General features: G+C 40.9%; 1 protein-coding gene across 4 annotated transcripts in view; it reads right to left on the reverse strand.

Moving 5' to 3' along the window:
- Positions 1 to 16,473: 16,473 nt before the first annotated feature.
- The window catches only part of creb5b (cAMP responsive element binding protein 5b), a 118,788-nt gene continuing 117,700 nt past the window's right edge, over positions 16,474 to 17,561 (reverse strand). For all 4 annotated transcript variants that reach the window (XM_060921800.1, XM_060921802.1, XM_060921801.1 and 1 more), the window contains one exon: positions 16,474 to 17,561. This exon is cut by the window's right edge and continues 2,730 nt beyond it. The gene's annotated coding sequence lies outside the window, so the exon portion shown is untranslated.

Genomic DNA, 17,561 nt, shown 5'->3' on the forward strand with positions numbered 1-17,561 from the left:
CTTTTCTGTAAAAAAAAAAAAAAAAAACCCACTCAAGAACATAGTTACCAAGAACGCAAGAATATTTTATAGAAAAACACTTACAAAAATATTTGTCTGAGATACAAAATAGATAAAACTACAATAAATATAACACAAGAACTAGTTATCACACAAAAACATTTTAATAGAAAAAAAACAAACTTTCTACATTAAAAATATTGAAATTGTAATAAAAATAGATACAACTAAACAGTCAGATAAATAGATAAAGTTATAACAAGAACACAAGATTATTTTAATAGGAAAAAACAAACTATTAATGCAAAAAATATATTATTAGAAAAATATATAACTAGACAAACAGATAAATAAATAAAATACACAAAAATAGAACAAACAAAATGACGATAGAATAAATTAAATGAATGTCCGTGTAAAGTAGTTTTCCCACAATATTATCATTAATATCACACAACAACATTATAAACTATATACAAAACAATTTGAACTATTAGGCAAACAGATAAAACTTGAATAAATAAAAGGCAAATGAATGCTTGCTTGCACGCGCACACACACCCCATTATGAATGATGTTTTTATATTTCATTTTCACCTGTTGCCAGGTGCGTTTGGCACTGCTGTTGCCTCTGAAATGTTCACAGGACATACACCAAGGGACTGAACAGTCAGTCATCCTAATTCATGTGACTCTGTGCACATATCAGCTTAAGTAGGCTACTCCATGAATTCACCATACCAAATTTTATTCAGGATTTTTCGGACATTAAACAAGCTATATATGACTGGGGCCACGTCGAAGGACCATTTTCTGTGACTTGTGATTGATCATGAAGCTTTCTCTCATCCTATACTTCTGTTCTGGAACATGTAGAAGGGAGAATGTACTTGCACATTTACCCGATCGGCAATTCGTTGCCAACATGCTTGCCGCTCCTTATTGGCAGCCGCTGTGTTAGATTTTGCTCTTAATGTTGTTTTGAACTCCTCGTAGCTTTGCATGATGACAGCGCATTCTTCCTCCGTGAAGTACGGCGACCGTGCCATTGTGAACAGTGGGGATTTGCGCTGATAACCTCCCCTTTAACGTGAACGCGCATTAACCCTGATTAGGTTAACACAGGTTCAACAAATCAGCTTCATAACTGGCGTCGTAGTACCGTTTAACCCCAAACAAGATAACCGGGTTTTGTCAACCCCGGTTTAGCGGGGGAACCCTGGGTTACTTCTGGATAGGTTGACCTCCGTTCGTAGTACAGGGCCCTGGATAAGCGGTTATTGATGATGGACGGTTCTTCAGGATTATTGTGTCTATTGTGGTGCCATCTAGTGGTTCAGGTGTAACTCAATACAACCTTTTATAATTTTACCTATTTTAATATTTGTAGAGAATAATTAATTAAATTGTTTCCCTTATTATTCTAACTTCATAATTTTGCTCATAATATGATACAAATAACCTGGACACTAGAGCTTACATTTTGCAAGTCTAAATAGTGTTTTAGTAAAACAGTCAGAAATGTGTGCAATCCCATGAATATATTGATTACATTGGAATATTCCAGGGTGATGCATAAAATGTGAACACTTACACGTTATGGTTCTCTTTATAGTACTGCTGTTTTTGGAGACCTTTTAGTACTAATTAAGTTACATTTTACAGTTTGTAATTAGTAACATAACCTCTGTGTGTTTAGTCATAGTGTTTCCGCCACAGTGTTTTAGTGTCATCCAGTACTTCCAACATTAGTTCTATATTTTTAGGGATATATACATCCATATACAGTGTCTTGCAAAAGTATTCATCCGCCTTGATGTTTGTCCTGTTTTGTTGCATTGCAAGCTGGAATTAAAATGGACTTTCAGAGGGTTCGTACCATTTGATTTACACAACATGCCTACCACTTTAAAGGTGCACATTGTTGTTTTATTGTGACACAAACAATAATTAAGATGAAGAAGAAAAAAAACAGAAATCTGGAGTGTGCATAGGTATTCGCCCTCTTTTGTACGAAACCCCTAAATAAGAGCTGCTCCAACCAATTCACTTCATAAGTCACATAATTAGTTGATTAAGATCCACCTGTGTGCAATCAAAGTGTCACATGATCTGTCACATGATGTCTGTATAAATCAACCTGTTCTGGAAGGACCCTGACTCTGCTACACTACTAAACAAGCAAAATACTCCAAACAGGTCAGAGACAAAGTTGTGGAGAAGTATAGATCAGGGTTGGGTTATAAAAAATATCCCACAAAGCACCATTAAAGGGCTGATGACACGAACATGACTCTATGCAATTTCTTAAACTATACAACATGGCAAACATGTTAGATTTCTGTTATAATTACGTGAAAAGAAGCTGTTGTTACACGAATATCCAACTTTTAATTGCACAGCGCAAGAAAACTGGGTCCGTGGCTCGCGGCCATGTTGTGACATCAGCGGAAGAACACGCTGCGGTTCACTGGCTGTTCTACTCAATAGAAATGGCGCATGAAAACGCCGGTGAACTCTCTAGTGCTAGCTCTTCAACAACCAAATACTGGTACTTTAAGCAGTGATCATGATGGCATGATTTTATCTGATTTTAAATAAATGAGATTGATAATTATGTGAATGTTCACAACTAGTGCATACAAACTCTGCAGCTTCTGATTCAGCAGCTGCGTCATACTCCGCAAAAACATCAGCAAGAACCTACAATATAAATGGAAATGCAATACACTAAGCTCAAATGACTTTTGGAAGGTATAATTTCTAATTTTTTTCTACATATTCTTGAAGTCGGTCATCGGGGTACTTGCTACTGTTCCCTAACAACGCATGGCAAAGGGTAAAGTGTAGTGTTGCTACGAGTACTTGCTAAAGCCTCCGGTGGAAGATCCTCGATGTGCTGATAAGACATACAGTTCTATATAACACACAAGTGTCACGATAATCACAAAACGGATGCAAATTGTTAAAATACCTAATTTTTAAGCAATCATGTGTTGATCTCTTCTGAATAGAATCTATGATAGCCTACCCTCTTTACCCTTTGCCTCTCGTTGCTAGGCGGCAGTTACATGAAAGCCGCAAGCTTTCACAAGCAAATACATGACTGATATCACGCCGACTTTATGATTATCATGAATGTGTACTCTATGATGTGTACTCTATGAGCGCTCTGGAGTGAGTCACTTCCAAGATGGCCGCGCAGACCGCAGTGTTACTATTTTTAGCATCATGTCAGAGCACTCTATAGCTCTACGTACCTTTATCTTATGTCATTTCTCAACACATGTTCTGACAGGAGGACTGTCTTTGGAGGAGTCGCCTTGTCCCAGGCGACTGCTGGATCCAGCATAGCTACTAGTAGACCCCCTCCGGAATACTGTAGGCACTGCTGATGGTAGCAACACACGTTTGTGCTGAACTGAACACCCAAGAGATTCCTTTAAGCTGGGAAGGGTGTCAAAACAATCCAAATCGAAGTGTTCAGACCACAGGACGGATGTTGGTGAGGGCTCCCACTTGTCACGAGTGCGCCTGACTTGCTTCACCCACTTCGCATGCAGCTCGGGATCTCTGGGAAACTTGAATAAACTTACCCCATCCTTGTGGGTTTTGGAGCAAAAGCCGGCAACACAACGCGAAGGCATAATAACTATATATATATATATATATATATATATATATATATATATGTATAATAATAATACTAATAATGATAAACTGAACACCTGTCGCATCAACAACAAACTGGTAAGTGAGGAGGAAGGTTCTTTCGCTGACGTCATATAGCCCCTCCTCATTTGTCTCCTGGGTGCTGCAGCCCCGTCAAATTTGCCCAAATAGCCGCGTTTTTTATCATAACTTGTAAAATAGGCGCCTTCGTGAATTAATATATGGATCATCGCGAATTACTTTTTATGTTATAAAACATCTTCAAAGATGTCAAAAACGTGTCATCAGCACTTTAAATCCATTATAGCAAAATGGAAAGGCAAGGCAAGGCAAGTTTATTTATATAGCACATTTCATACACAGTGGCAGTTCAATGTGCTTTACAGAAGTAAAGAATAGGGCACCACTACAAACCTGACAAGAGAAGGCAGCTCACCAAAACTCACAGACCGGGCAAGGAGGGCATTAATCAGAGATGCAACAAAAACACCAAAGATAACACTGAAGGAGCTGCAAAGATCCACAGTGGAGATGGGAGTATCTGTCCATTGGACCACTTTAAGCTGTACACTCCACAGAGTGGGGCTTTATGGAAGAGTGGCCAGAAAAAAGTAATTGCTTAAGAAAACACGTTTGGAGTTTGCCCAAAAACATGTGGCAGACTCCCCAAACATATGGAAGAAGATTCTCTGGTCAGATGAGAATAAAATTGATCTTTTTGGCCATTATGGGAAATGCCATATGTGGTGCAAACCCAACACCCTGAGAACACCATTCCTACAGTGAAGCATGGTGGTGGCAGCATTGTACTGTGGGGATATTTTTCATCTGCAGGGACAGGAAAGCTGGTCCGGACTGAAGGAAAGATGGATGGCACTAAATACAGGGCAATTCTGGAGGAAAACCTGTTTGAGTCAGCCAGAGGTTTGAGACTGGGACGAAGGTTCACATTCCAGCAGGACAATGACCCTAAACATACTGCTAAAGCTACACTGGAGTGGTTTAAAGGGAAACATTTAAATGTCCTGGAATGGCTGAGTCAAATCCCAGACCTCAATCCAACTGAGAATCTGTGGCATAACTTGAAGATTGCTGTACACCAACGCAACCCATCTAACTTGAAGGAGCTGGAGCAGTTTTGCCTTGAGGAATGGGCACAAATCCCAGTGGCTAGATGTGCTAAGCTAATAGAGATATACCTCAAGAGACTTGCAGTTCTAATTGCAGCAAAAGGTGGCTCTATAAAGTATTGACTTTGGGGGGTGAATACCTGTGCACACTACCGATTTCTGTTTTTTCATCTTAATTATTGTTTGTGTCACAATAAAACAGCAATTTTCACCTTTAAAGTGGTAGGCATGTTGTGTAAATCAAATGGTGCTAACCCCCCCAAAATCCATTTTAATTCCAGCTTGTAATGCGACAAAACAGGACAAACACCAAGGGGGATGAATACTTCTGCAAGACACTGTAGTTGGATTACCACAAGCAAAATTCACATTTGCAGTTTTGTCCTGTGCTGCTCTTTAAACCTACTAATCTAGGTAGTCAGCTGGGATAGGCTCCAGCTTGCCTGCGACCCTGTAGAACAGGATAAACGGCTACAGATAATGGATGGATGCCATAATAAGCTTTTTGACAGAAAATGTGATTAAACTTCCAGAAAAAAATCATAGAAAAATCTAGGTAACTGATCATTCATGACGACTGCATGACCGCCTACAAAAATGCTGTCAGGAGGGGCCTTGTGTTTCTTGAACACATTTCTAGCTAGATAGAGGATGAAGATGATACTGGGGTGGCACAATGGTGTAGTGGTTAGCACTGTCGCCACTGTAGGTGTGAGTGTGAATGGTTGTTTGTCTCTATGTGTCAGCCCTGTGATGATCTGGTGACTTGTCCAGGGTGTACCCCGCCTCTCACCCGTAGTCAGCTGGGATAGACTCCAACTTGCCTGCGACCCTGCACAGGATAAGTGGTTACGAATAATGGATGGATGGATGATGATGATGATACTGGACAGGCTGAGCCTAGTTGTTTCCATTTTTGACCTACAGGGGGCAAGCATACACAGTAAATATTTTAGTACACCATAGTGTAGTTTTCCAAGTTTTACTAAACTAATTAGCAGTGTATGCTTGTGCTTATGGGCAAAATAAGTGTATTTTGTGTGACATGGTCATGGTTTATAGTAAGAAACAAAACATATTGTGTAATCTTCAGGCTATATGTTGCACAATCTGAACAGCATGGCTGTCGTGTACTGCAGCAGCTTTCCCCCTGGCGCTGAATAAAATCCAAGAGTTTAAATTAGAAAGTTGCCGTTCTGTCGATTGTGCATTTTCAGTGGCCCCAAAAGGCATTCGAACACTTAAATCACATTTACAAATGTATGAATTTCACTGCATTAGAAAGCATATCAAACCAAGTGACATTTATTTTAAAGCAAGATACCCAAGCACACTTTTCAAATAAAACCTTTCACAAAAAAAAAAGTTTAGAAATACAGAAAGAATACATATACTGGTCAAAAAGTCATCATCCCTTTGGTATAAATAATACAAAATGTGGTAACGAGCTTTTTTTTAAAATGTGGTTCTGGTCAACAGCCTCCAGATCCCATGTTTTGTTCTCTAGATGTGATGAACAAAAGAGTAGTTCACCATTTTGACACCATTTTTCACAAAACCTAAACTAAAGGGAGGCACATTTACTAACCTCATCACCTAAAGTTACTGCTATAATTATTTTAGATTTTAAGTGTGAATTGGGGGCGGCACAGTGGCGTAGTGGTTAGCGCTGTCGCCTCACAGCAAGAAGGTCCTGGGTTCGAGCCCCGGGGCCGGCGAGGGCCTTTCTGTGTGGAGTTTGCATGTTCTCCCCGTGTCCGCGTGGGTTTCCTCCGGGTGCTCCGGTTTCCCCCACAGTCCAAAGACATGCAGGTTAGGTTAACTGGTGACTCTAAATTGACTGTAGGTGTGAATGTGAGTCTGAATGGTTGTTTGTCTCTATGTGTCAGCCCTGTGATGACCTGGCGACTCATCCAGAGTGTACCCTACCTCTTGCCCGTAGTCAGCTGGGATAGGCTCCAGCTTGCCCGCAACCTTGCACAGGATAAGTAGCTACAGATAACGAAGGTTGTACAACCCCGATTCCAAAAAAGTTGGGACAAAGTACAAATTGTGAATAAAAACGGAATGCAATGATGTGGAAGTTTCAAAATTCCATATTTTATTCAGAATAGAACACAGATGACATATCAAATGTTTAAACTGAGAAAATGTATCATTTAAAGAGAAAAATTAGGTGATTTTTAAATTTCATGACAACACATCTCAAAAAAGTTGGGACAAGGCCATGTTTACCACTGTGAGACATCCCCTTTTCTCTTTACAACAGTCTGTAAACGTCTGGGGACTGAGGAGACAAGTTGCTCAAGTTTAGGGATAGGAATGTTAACCCATTCTTGTCTAATGTAGGATTCTAGTTGCTCAACTGTCTTAGGTCTTTTTTGTCGTATCTTCCGTTTTATGATTCACCAAATGTTTTCTATGGGTGAAAGATCTGGACTGCAGGCTGGCCAGTTCAGTACCCGGACCCTTCTTCTACGCAGCCATGATGCTGTAATTGATGCAGTATGTGGTTTGGCATTGTCATGTTGGAAAATGCAAGGTCTTCCCTGAAAGAGACGTCGTCTGGATGGGAGCATATGTTGCTCTAGAACCTGGATATACCTTTCAGCATTGATGGTGTCTTTCCAGATGTGTAAGCTGCCCATGCCACATGCACTAATGCAACCCCATACCATCAGAGATGCAGGCTTCTGAACTGAGCGCTGATAACAACTCGGGTCGTCCTTCTCCTCTTTAGTCCGAATGACACGGCGTCCCTGATTTCCATAAAGAACTTCAAATTTTGATTCGTCTGACCACAGAACAGTTTTCCACTTTGCCACAGTCCATTTTAAATGAGCCTTGGTCCAGAGAAGACGTCTGCGCTTCTGGATCATGTTTCGATACGGCTTCTTCTTTGAACTATAGAGTTTTAGCTGGCAACGGCGGATGGCACGGTGAATTGTGTTCACAGATAATGTTGTCTGGAAATATTCCTGAGCCCATTTTGTGATTTCTAATACAGAAGCATGCCTGTATGTGATGCAGTGCCGTCTAAGGGCCCGAAGATCACGGGCACCCAGTATGGTTTTCCGGCCTTGACCCTTACGCACAGAGATTCTTCCAGATTCTCTGAATCTTTTGATGATATTATGCACCGTAGATGATGATATGTTCAAACTCTTTGCAATTTTAGACTGTCGGACTCCTTTCTGATATTGCTCCACTCTTTGTCGGCGCAGAATTAGGGGGATTGGTGATCCTCTTCCCATCTTTACTTCTGAGAACCGCTGCCACTCCAAGATGCTCTTTTTATACCCAGTCATGTTAATGACCTATTGCCAATTGACCTAATGAGTTGCAATTTGGTCCTCCAGCTGTTTCTTTTTTGTACCTTTAACTTTTCCAGCCTCTTATTGCCCCTGTCCCAACTTTTTTGAGATGTGTTGCTGTCATGAAATTTCAAATGAGCCAATATTTGGCATGAAATTTCAAAATGTCTCACTTTCAGCATTTGATATGTTGTCTATGTTTTATTGTGAATACAATGTCAGTTTTTGAGATTTGTAAGTTATTGCATTCCGTTTTTATTTACAATTTGTACTTTGTCCCAACTTTTTTGGAATCGGGGTTGTAGATATTTCTTATTTAATGGCTGGACTGATTGATTCCCTTATTTTTGTTTAATGAATTACAACCACAGTACTTTCTTTAGGCAATTTTACTTTTAGTATGCTACATGGTCATAGAATGGGGACTGGAGTGAAACCAGAGGAACATGCACAAACTCTGAAATAAGATTATATATAGTAGGTGTGCTCACTGACTGATGATATAATCACACTAATTTGTATAACTGTCATGTACTGCAATGGAGTAAATGAAATGCCAAACCACTTTAATGATTTGTTAGCCTACTTTGTTGTAAAATGTTTGGTCTTTATGTCAAAATGCATAGAAAGGCTACATGGACTTGGGGGGAGGGGGTGTGAGGGTAATTGGGGCTACATGGAATAGACTAGCCAATGCACTAGGGGGCACTCAAGCTTCATTCATTGGCGAGAGCATGGCTTTGCCAACTTGGTTGGGGTAACTAGGGACAAATACAAACGTGGAAAAAAAAGTACCAAAAAGTCCAGGGGGTCGAGACAAATCAGTGTGATTCAGGCTGGAAAAGCATGTGTGTTGTTCTTGTTCAATGGCATTAGGTTAGGCTTAGGGGTTATGATTAGGCTTATAGGGGTTGGAATCAATGCAATTAAAAAGAGAAAAAAACACTAATTACAGGAGAACAAATAAAACAAAACAAAGCAACAGGGAGACAGAAAGAAAAACAAAGAGTGGGTTCAGCAAAAATGCCAACGGATAATCTCATCTCATCATCTGTAGCCGCTTTATCCTGTTCTACAGGGTCGCAGGCAAGCTGGAGCCTATCCCAACTGACTACGGGCGAAAGGTGGGGTACACCCTGGACAAGTCGCCAGCTCATCACAGGGCTGACACATAGACACAGACAACCATTCACACTCACATTCACACCTACGGTCAATTTAGAGTCACCAGTTAGCCTAACCTGCATGTCTTTGGACTGTGGGGGAAACCGGAGCACCCGGAGGAAACCCACGCGGACACGGGGAGAACATGCAAACTCCACACAGAAAGGCCCTTGCCGGCCACTGGGCTCGAACCCAGAACCTTCTTGCCGTGAGGAGACAGTGCTAACCACTACACCACCGTGCCGCCCCAATATTTACATCACATTATGAAAAAATATGGTTTAACCTTTGGTCAAGACTGACTAAACTGGAAACCATTTTAATAATGTTTAGTAATCTGAGACACATTTTCATTGGTTTAGACTTTTACTTTCATCCTCAGTGACACATTTTAAAAAGTATTATTTGTAACACAATTATTCATGGCATCAATATATCAAATTTCAAGAAAAATTTGGAGCAAAAATATTCTCCAAAGTCATCATCAACATTTTCCAATATTTTATGAAATCTTGCGGGGGTGTTTCATGCACTGATTATATCTCCTCCCTTATCCACTTATTGTATTGTAAGACTATCTCAATTAACCTCAACCATGCTGTTCCGCATTACTAACACATGTTTAGACATCTTTAAAGAAGCCAAATTATAAATATACCTGATGTACATAATTTGAATTAACTTTTTGCTTTTTTTTTTTGTTATAGTGGTACATCTTATATATGCATCATAGATATATGGAAAATATTAATCATGACAAAGAAACCTAGCTAAAGCATATGTCATCTTTCCTACTTCACATCTCTGCTCACACACCCAACACAATATTCCTCTGCTTAAAAAAGAAGCACAGAGATGTGTGTCTTTAGATAAATTAAACGCGCTTCTGGAAATGTATGGAAATTAGTGTTTTACTGGGAAATATGCCACTTGTATTTTTCATACGAGCTACATCCGGGACATCAAGAACGGCAACCTTGACATAAATCTCTATACATCACTCGTGAGGAAATTGATGAAGTGTTTTGATAAATTTGGGTACTTTTTTGTAAAAATAATAAAAAGAAAATCACATACTGGCTTGAAGATATGTAGTTTATCTTCTTGTGTTGAAAAATAATTACATTTTTCATACGAAATACATCGCCGATCTGAGTAACATTTTTGCCGATATTTCACTTCAGTGACATCACTTCCAGTATTTTCCCGCTGACTACATGCATGTTGTCAAAATGGTGAACCAGTTCAAAGTTTTTGATTAACTTGTGTTTTTTTTGTTCGTTTGTTTTGTGTGTGTGGATGTATCCATATAATATAAAGACTACAGGGGCGGTCTTAACATAGAGGCATAGGTAGGCGGCTGCTTGGGGCCCCCCACCAGTGGTCGTAGTAGGGGGGCCCCCAACCAACCTCAAGAAAAAGAAAAAGACCCTTATCATGATTCATGAACACTTCAAAAGTATGGTACATTTTACTAATATTCCTAAGAAATACGTTGAAGTAGTAGTTAAAATGTCCAGTTCATGGTTATCTGTCCCTACACATACTTTCACAATGAAATGGACTAGTCCATAACGCTGCGCAGCGCAAAAGGTAAACACATAGTGACAGGAGTCTGAACAACGCGAAAATGAAAAGGAGTTACCCAAGCGGATCAAAAATAAAAGAAAAAAGCGAAAAGACGCTCACACACACACACACACACACAGAAACACTCACTCACACACAAACACACACACACACAATCATGTACATAGTTTTATTTATAGAATGTTTGAAATAGGCGGCACGGTGGTGTAGTGGTTAGCGCTGTCGCCTCACAGCAAGAAGGTCCTGGGTTCGAGCCCCGGGGCCGGCGAGGACCTTTCTGTGTGGAGTTTGCATGTTCTCCCCGTGTCCGCGTGGGTTTCCTCCGGGTGCTCCGGTTTCCCCCACAGTCCAAAGACATGCAGGTTAGGTTAACTGGTGACTCTAAATTGACCGTAGGTGTGAGTGTGAATGGTTGTCTGTGTCTATGTGTCAGCCCTGTGATGACCTGGTGACTTGTCCAGGGTGTACCCCGCCTTTCGCCCGTAGGCAGCTGGGATAGGCTCCAGCTTGCCTGCGACCCTGTAGAAGGATAAAGCGGCTACAGATAATGTGATGAGATGAAATGTTCTGATCTTTAAAAAAAAATAAACAGTGCTGGTTTTCCTGGCATTTTGGCAAAGACAGATGTTATCCGAAATCTTGTTCTCTGTTGGGTTCCATCATGACTATTAGTTTGTGTAGTGCAACACTTTGTGTGTTCTCTGCTTTCCATCTTCATTTTGGAGTAAAGAAGTGTATGCAGGGTTTAAAGGGGAATGTTTTTTTCTCCTCTCCAACCTTTACTTCCCTATAGATTAGCTTTACCTGCCTATCAACCATGCAGTCGGTACATTTTTTTTTTTCGGATCGGATGAGGGGGGCCCCATACATACCTTCGCCTGGGGCCCCCAATTTGCTAAATCCGCCACTGATAAAGAATATTACACGGTGGTGTGAAGATATATCAGTCGTTCGCTTCACTCAATCATGATATATACATTCACCAAGTGAAGATAAACTTCATATCTTCGCACAACTGCGGCACAGTGGTGTAGTGGTTAGCGCTATCGCCTCACAGCAAGAAGGTTCTGGGTTCGAGCTCAGTGGCCGGCGAGGGCCTTTCTGTGCGGAGTTTGCATGTTCTCCCTGTGTTCGCGTGGGTTTCCTCCGGGTGCTCCAGTTTCCCCCACAGTCCAAAGACATGCAGGTTAGGTTAACTGGTGACTCTAAATTGACCGTAGGCGTGAATGTGATGTGAACGGTTGTTTGTCTCTGTGTCAGCCCTGTGATGACCTGGCGATTTGTCCAGGGTGTACCCCACCTCTTGCCCATAATCAACTGGGATAGGCTTCAGCTTGCCTGCGACCCTGTAGGACAGGATAAGCGGCTACAGATAATGGATGGATGGATGGATGGATGGATGACTGGATCTGAGCATCTCCAAAATGGTACATCTTGTGGGGTGTTTCTGGTATGCAGTGGTTAGTACCTACCAAAAGTGGTCCAAGGAAGGACAACCAGTTAACTGGTTTCAGGGTCATGGGTGTCAAAGACTCATTGATTCACATAGGGCATGAAGGCTAGCCCATATGGTCCAATCCCACAGAAGGGCTACTGTAGCACAAACTGTTGAAAAAGTTAATGCTGGCACCTTTCTGTTTTAGCCAGCACTAACTTTTTCAGCCGTTTGTGCGACAGTAGCTCTTCTCTTGCTGTCTAATATATCCTACTGCTTGACAGATGCCATTGTAACAACATAATCAATGTAATTAACTTTACCTGTCAGTGGCTTTAATGTTATGGCAGATCGGTGCGTATATACACTTTGGTCAGACAAAACAAAAATGGAAGTCTTTGGCAATAATATGGCTCGGCATGTTTGGAGAAAAAAAAAAGAGTTGCATGTATGATCCAAAGAACAACCTACACACAGTGAATACAGAGATGGGAGCATCATGATATGGGGCTGATTCTCTGCAAACAGCACTGGGGCAATACATGTGATATATTAGGGAAGAATTTAATCTCCTCAGCCAAGAAACTTAATCTGGGGAAAAGATGGAAAAGATGGATGTTGCAAAAAACAGACTGGTTTAAAAAAAAAGTGAAGGTGCTTGCATGATCTAACTTTATTTATGGAGGATATTGAAATGGCAAGTTGATCAGAGGGATCCATGTAACCCTGAGGAATTAAAGAGGATTTGCCAAGAGGAATGGACCAGAACTGAACCACAATGCTGCAAAAAAGCTGTAATTGCCACCATCAGCTTTGCAACAAAGTACAATACCAATGCTGATTTGTGATGTGTATATACTTTTTCCCCTGTCAGTTTTGAGGGTCTTTCCATCCATCCATCCATCCATCCATTATCTGTAGCCGCTTATCCTGTTCTACAGGATCAAAGGCAAGCTGGAGCCTGTCCCAGCTGATTATGGGCGAGAGGCGGGGTACACCCTGGACAAGTCGCCAGGTCATCACAGGGCTGACACAGAGACACAGACAACCATTCACACTCACATTCACACCTACGGTCAATTTAGAGTCACCAGTTAACCTAACCTGCATGTCTTTGGACTGTGGGGGAAACCGGAGCACCCGGAGGAAACCCACGCGGACACGGGGAGAACATGCAAACTCCACACAGAAAGGCCCTCACCGGCCATGGGGCTCAAACCCGGACCTTCTTGCTGTGAGGCGACAGCGCTAACCACTACACCACCGTGCCGCCCCTTGAGGGTTTTTATAAATCATATTTTTGTTTATGCCTATGAATACAGACTTGTTTGTTTATATTTATAATAAGTGTGTGTAAATTCGAAGTGGATATATACCCTGGAAATACTATATCTACCAAAAGAAAAGTCTGTATACTTATTTCCTCTCACTCTAACTTCATCATCAACACAATTTCATTCTTAGATCATCTAATTACTGCATTATTGTATACTTTTATGAACAACATTATTAGATATTAGTAACTATTTATACACATGTACTTCCACATGCTGATGAAACTAAATTGAGCAATGGATTAAGAAAAAAAGTTTGGTCAACTATAGTTCTGGAAGATATTGTGTAAGTTATCCTGATGAGAAATTGTTATGGTTTATTCCTCTTTCTAGTTTTTGAGGTCAGTTGTAGAGTAAAGTGTGAAATAGTTAACAATCATAACTTTATATATATATATATATATATATATATATATATATATATATATATATATATACAGTGGTGCTTGAAAGTTTGTGGTCGACCAACAAAGATCACTCCAAGAGTAAGGCGTGTAATAGTCGTCAAAGTCACAAAGGACCCCAGGGTAACTTCTAAGCAACTGAAGGCCTCTCTCACATTGGCTAATGTTAATGTTCATGAGTCCACCATCAGGAGAACACTGAACAACAATGGTGTGCATGGCAGGGTTGCAAGGAGAAAGCCACTGCTCTCCAAAAAGAACATTGCTGCTCGTCTGCAGTTTGCTAAAGATCATGTGGACAAGCCAGAAGGCTATTGGAAAAATGTTTTGTGGATGGATGAGACCAAAACAGAACTTTTTGGTTTAAATGAGAAGCGTTATGTTTGGAGAAAGGAGAACACTGTATTACTGTATTTCAGCATAAGAACCTTATCCCGTCTGTGAAACATGGTGGTGGTAGTATCATGGTTTGGGCCTCTTTTGCTGTATCTGGGCCAGGACAGCTTGCCATCGTTGATGGAACAATGAATTCTGAATTATATCAGCAAATTCTAAAGGAAAATGTCAGGACATCTGTCCATGAACTGAATCTCAAGAGAAGGTGGGTCATGCAGCAAGACAATGACCCTAAGCACACAAGTCATTCTACCAAAGAATGGTTAAAGAAGAATAAAGTTAATGTTTTGGAATGGCCAAGTCAAAGTCCTGACCTTAATCCAATTGAAATGTTGTGGAAGGACCTGAAGCGAGCAGTTCATGTGAGGAAACCCACCAACATCCCAGAGTTTAAGCTGTTCTGTACGGAGGAACGGGCTAAAATTCCTCCAAGCCGGTGTGCAGGACTGATCAACAGTTACCGGAAACGTTTAGTTGCAGTTATTGCTGCACAAGGGGTCACACCAGATACTGAAAGCAAAGGTTCACATACTTTTGCCACTCACAGATATGTAATATTGGATCATTTCCCTCAATAAATAAATGACCAGGCGGCATGGTGGTGTAGTGGTTAGCGCTGTCGCCTCACAGCAAGAAGGTCCTGGGTTCGAGCCCCGTGGCCAACGAGGACCTTTCTGTGTGGAGTTTGCATGTTCTCCCCGTGTCTGCGTGGGTTTCCTCCGGGTGCTCCGGTTTCCCCCACAGTCCAAAGACATGCAGGTTAGGTTAACTGGTGACTCTAAATTGACTGTAGGTGTGAATGTGAGTGTGAATGGTTGTTTGTGTCTGTGTGTCAGCCCTGTGATGACCTGGCGACTTGTCCAAGGTGTACTCCGCCTTTCGCCCGTAGTCAGCTGGGATAGGCTCCAGCTTGCCTGCGACCCTGTAGAACAGGATAAAGCGGCTAGAGATGATGAGATGAGATGAGATATATATAGTACTGTGCAAAAGTCTTAGGCTCCCTATTTGTTTTTTCATACAACGTTTGTTATGGATTTCTATTTTATGACTTCGAATCAGTACAAAAACATTTTAGAGTCCAAATGTTCGTTTTCCAGAACAATATTAAATGTTACAGGAAAAAAAAGTTTGTTTAAACTGAGCAGCATATTCCATAAGAGCACACTTTTCAAATTAAAAAAGAAAGCATAATGAAGGCTGCTGGGTTTTGGTGCAAAATGAAGAAGTGAGTGTGACAAAGTGTCCAGAAGAACTGTGGCTGGTTCTGTAAGATGTAGAACCTACAGCTCATTTCCTTATAAAACTGCACTCACTGTACCTGAGACTATTTTTTTTTAAGTAAAGGATCGTCTCACACGAAATATTGACTTTGTTTCATTTATTATGGCTTACTGCTGTTTATAGCATTTTTTTTTATGTTAAAACAATTAATTTCATTATTTTTAAGCCATTTTTGCTCTACAGCATTTCTTTACATGTGCCCAAGACTCGTGCACACTACTGTAGATGAAACATACACAATATTTTTGAGACCTATTATCCTGTATACAAGGTAAATGTAGATTGATGTACTTCATCTAACAAACCACTGCATATATCACATCACACACACATCACATTATCTCTAGCCGCTTTATCCTTCTACAGGGTCGCAGGCAAGCTGGAGCCTATCCCAGCTAACTACGGGCGAAAGGCGGGGTACACCCTGGACAAGTCGCCAGGTCATCACAGGGCTGACACATAGACACAGACAACCATTCACACTCACATTCACACCTACGGTCAATTTAGAGTCACCAGTTAACCTAACCTGCATGTCTTTGGACTGTGGGGGAAACCGGAGCACCCGGAGGAAACCCACACGGACACGGGGAGAACATGCAAACTCCGCACAGAAAGGCCCTCGCCGGCCACGGGGCTCGAACCCAGGACCTTCTTGCTGTGAGGCGACAGTGCTAACCACTACACCACCGTGCCGCCCCACTGCATATAATTAAAATATTATTTATCCTTCCGTAATAAATCGTAGCTTGCTTTGTTACTGAACAAGTGCTTTATTTCCATACTGTAATATAGCTGCTGTGATCTCACATCTGTACATATGCATAGACAAAGAAACGAACAAACACAAACATATATAAAATGTACAAAGTTATGCAGGCATGTTTAAATCCAGGACGTGGAATAAACAAGGAAATGTTTATGCGCAGAAATGAACAGACATTTGAACAAACACTTGAAGTGCTATGCAAACATTATTTACAACATGTACCAAACATTGACTCCTTTCGAGAAGAAAGGTGGTTGCATTACATGAGCAAGATTAATGAGAATCTATACAATATTTAATATTTTTATGCTTCAAATGATACATTTATAATTTTTTTTTAATGTCCACCATCTCGCAAAAAAATAACATACAGTCCCATACACACACACACACAAGCATGCTTGCACACACACATTTTCTCTCCATTTTCTTAGAAAGCAAGTACAAAAGACAAACCTATTCACCCATTTGAAAAAAAGGAACGATGTCCAAGTCAACAAATTGAGATTAATCTGTGTTATTTTCCTTTTATAAATCATTCCAGTTGAATATGTTTTGCTCTCGGCCTCTGTGGTGAGCAGAGGTGATGTCGCCCGTAGTGGACGCTAACCTGATCTTCTGTCAGTTGAAATGAAAAGACCGAGGAGATGAAATACTGCAGGAAGTCTGATAGTTGTTTAACTTTGCTACTCCAGCGTGGCCTGAGACATGTTGCTGGATGATAAATGTGTCAAACGACAATGATATGGTCCTCCGTAGAGACCCATTTAAAATGTTATCTTTCACGAGCTTTCCTGGTTAGGCCTGTAATATACAACCTTTAACACATTGGAGAACGTGAATGCAAAAGTTGAGAGTTCCGTACAAATACGGTATCGCGTCTATTTTTAGTCGGGATTAAGACGGCTATGGTGGCCAAGTTTCTTGCTAGCTCACGGCATTACTATGCAGAAACTAGAGTGCAGTATTAAAATGCACACTGAGATGACACACATGTACAGGTTTGTGTTTCGCTGTAACAAACCACAATCGTGGAAAAAAAAAACGGAAAAGAAAAAGCCTCTTTACAATG

The sequence above is a fragment of the Neoarius graeffei genome, chromosome 5 (genome assembly GCF_027579695.1).
Source record: "Neoarius graeffei isolate fNeoGra1 chromosome 5, fNeoGra1.pri, whole genome shotgun sequence".
Classification (NCBI taxonomy): Eukaryota; Metazoa; Chordata; class Actinopteri; order Siluriformes; family Ariidae; genus Neoarius; species Neoarius graeffei.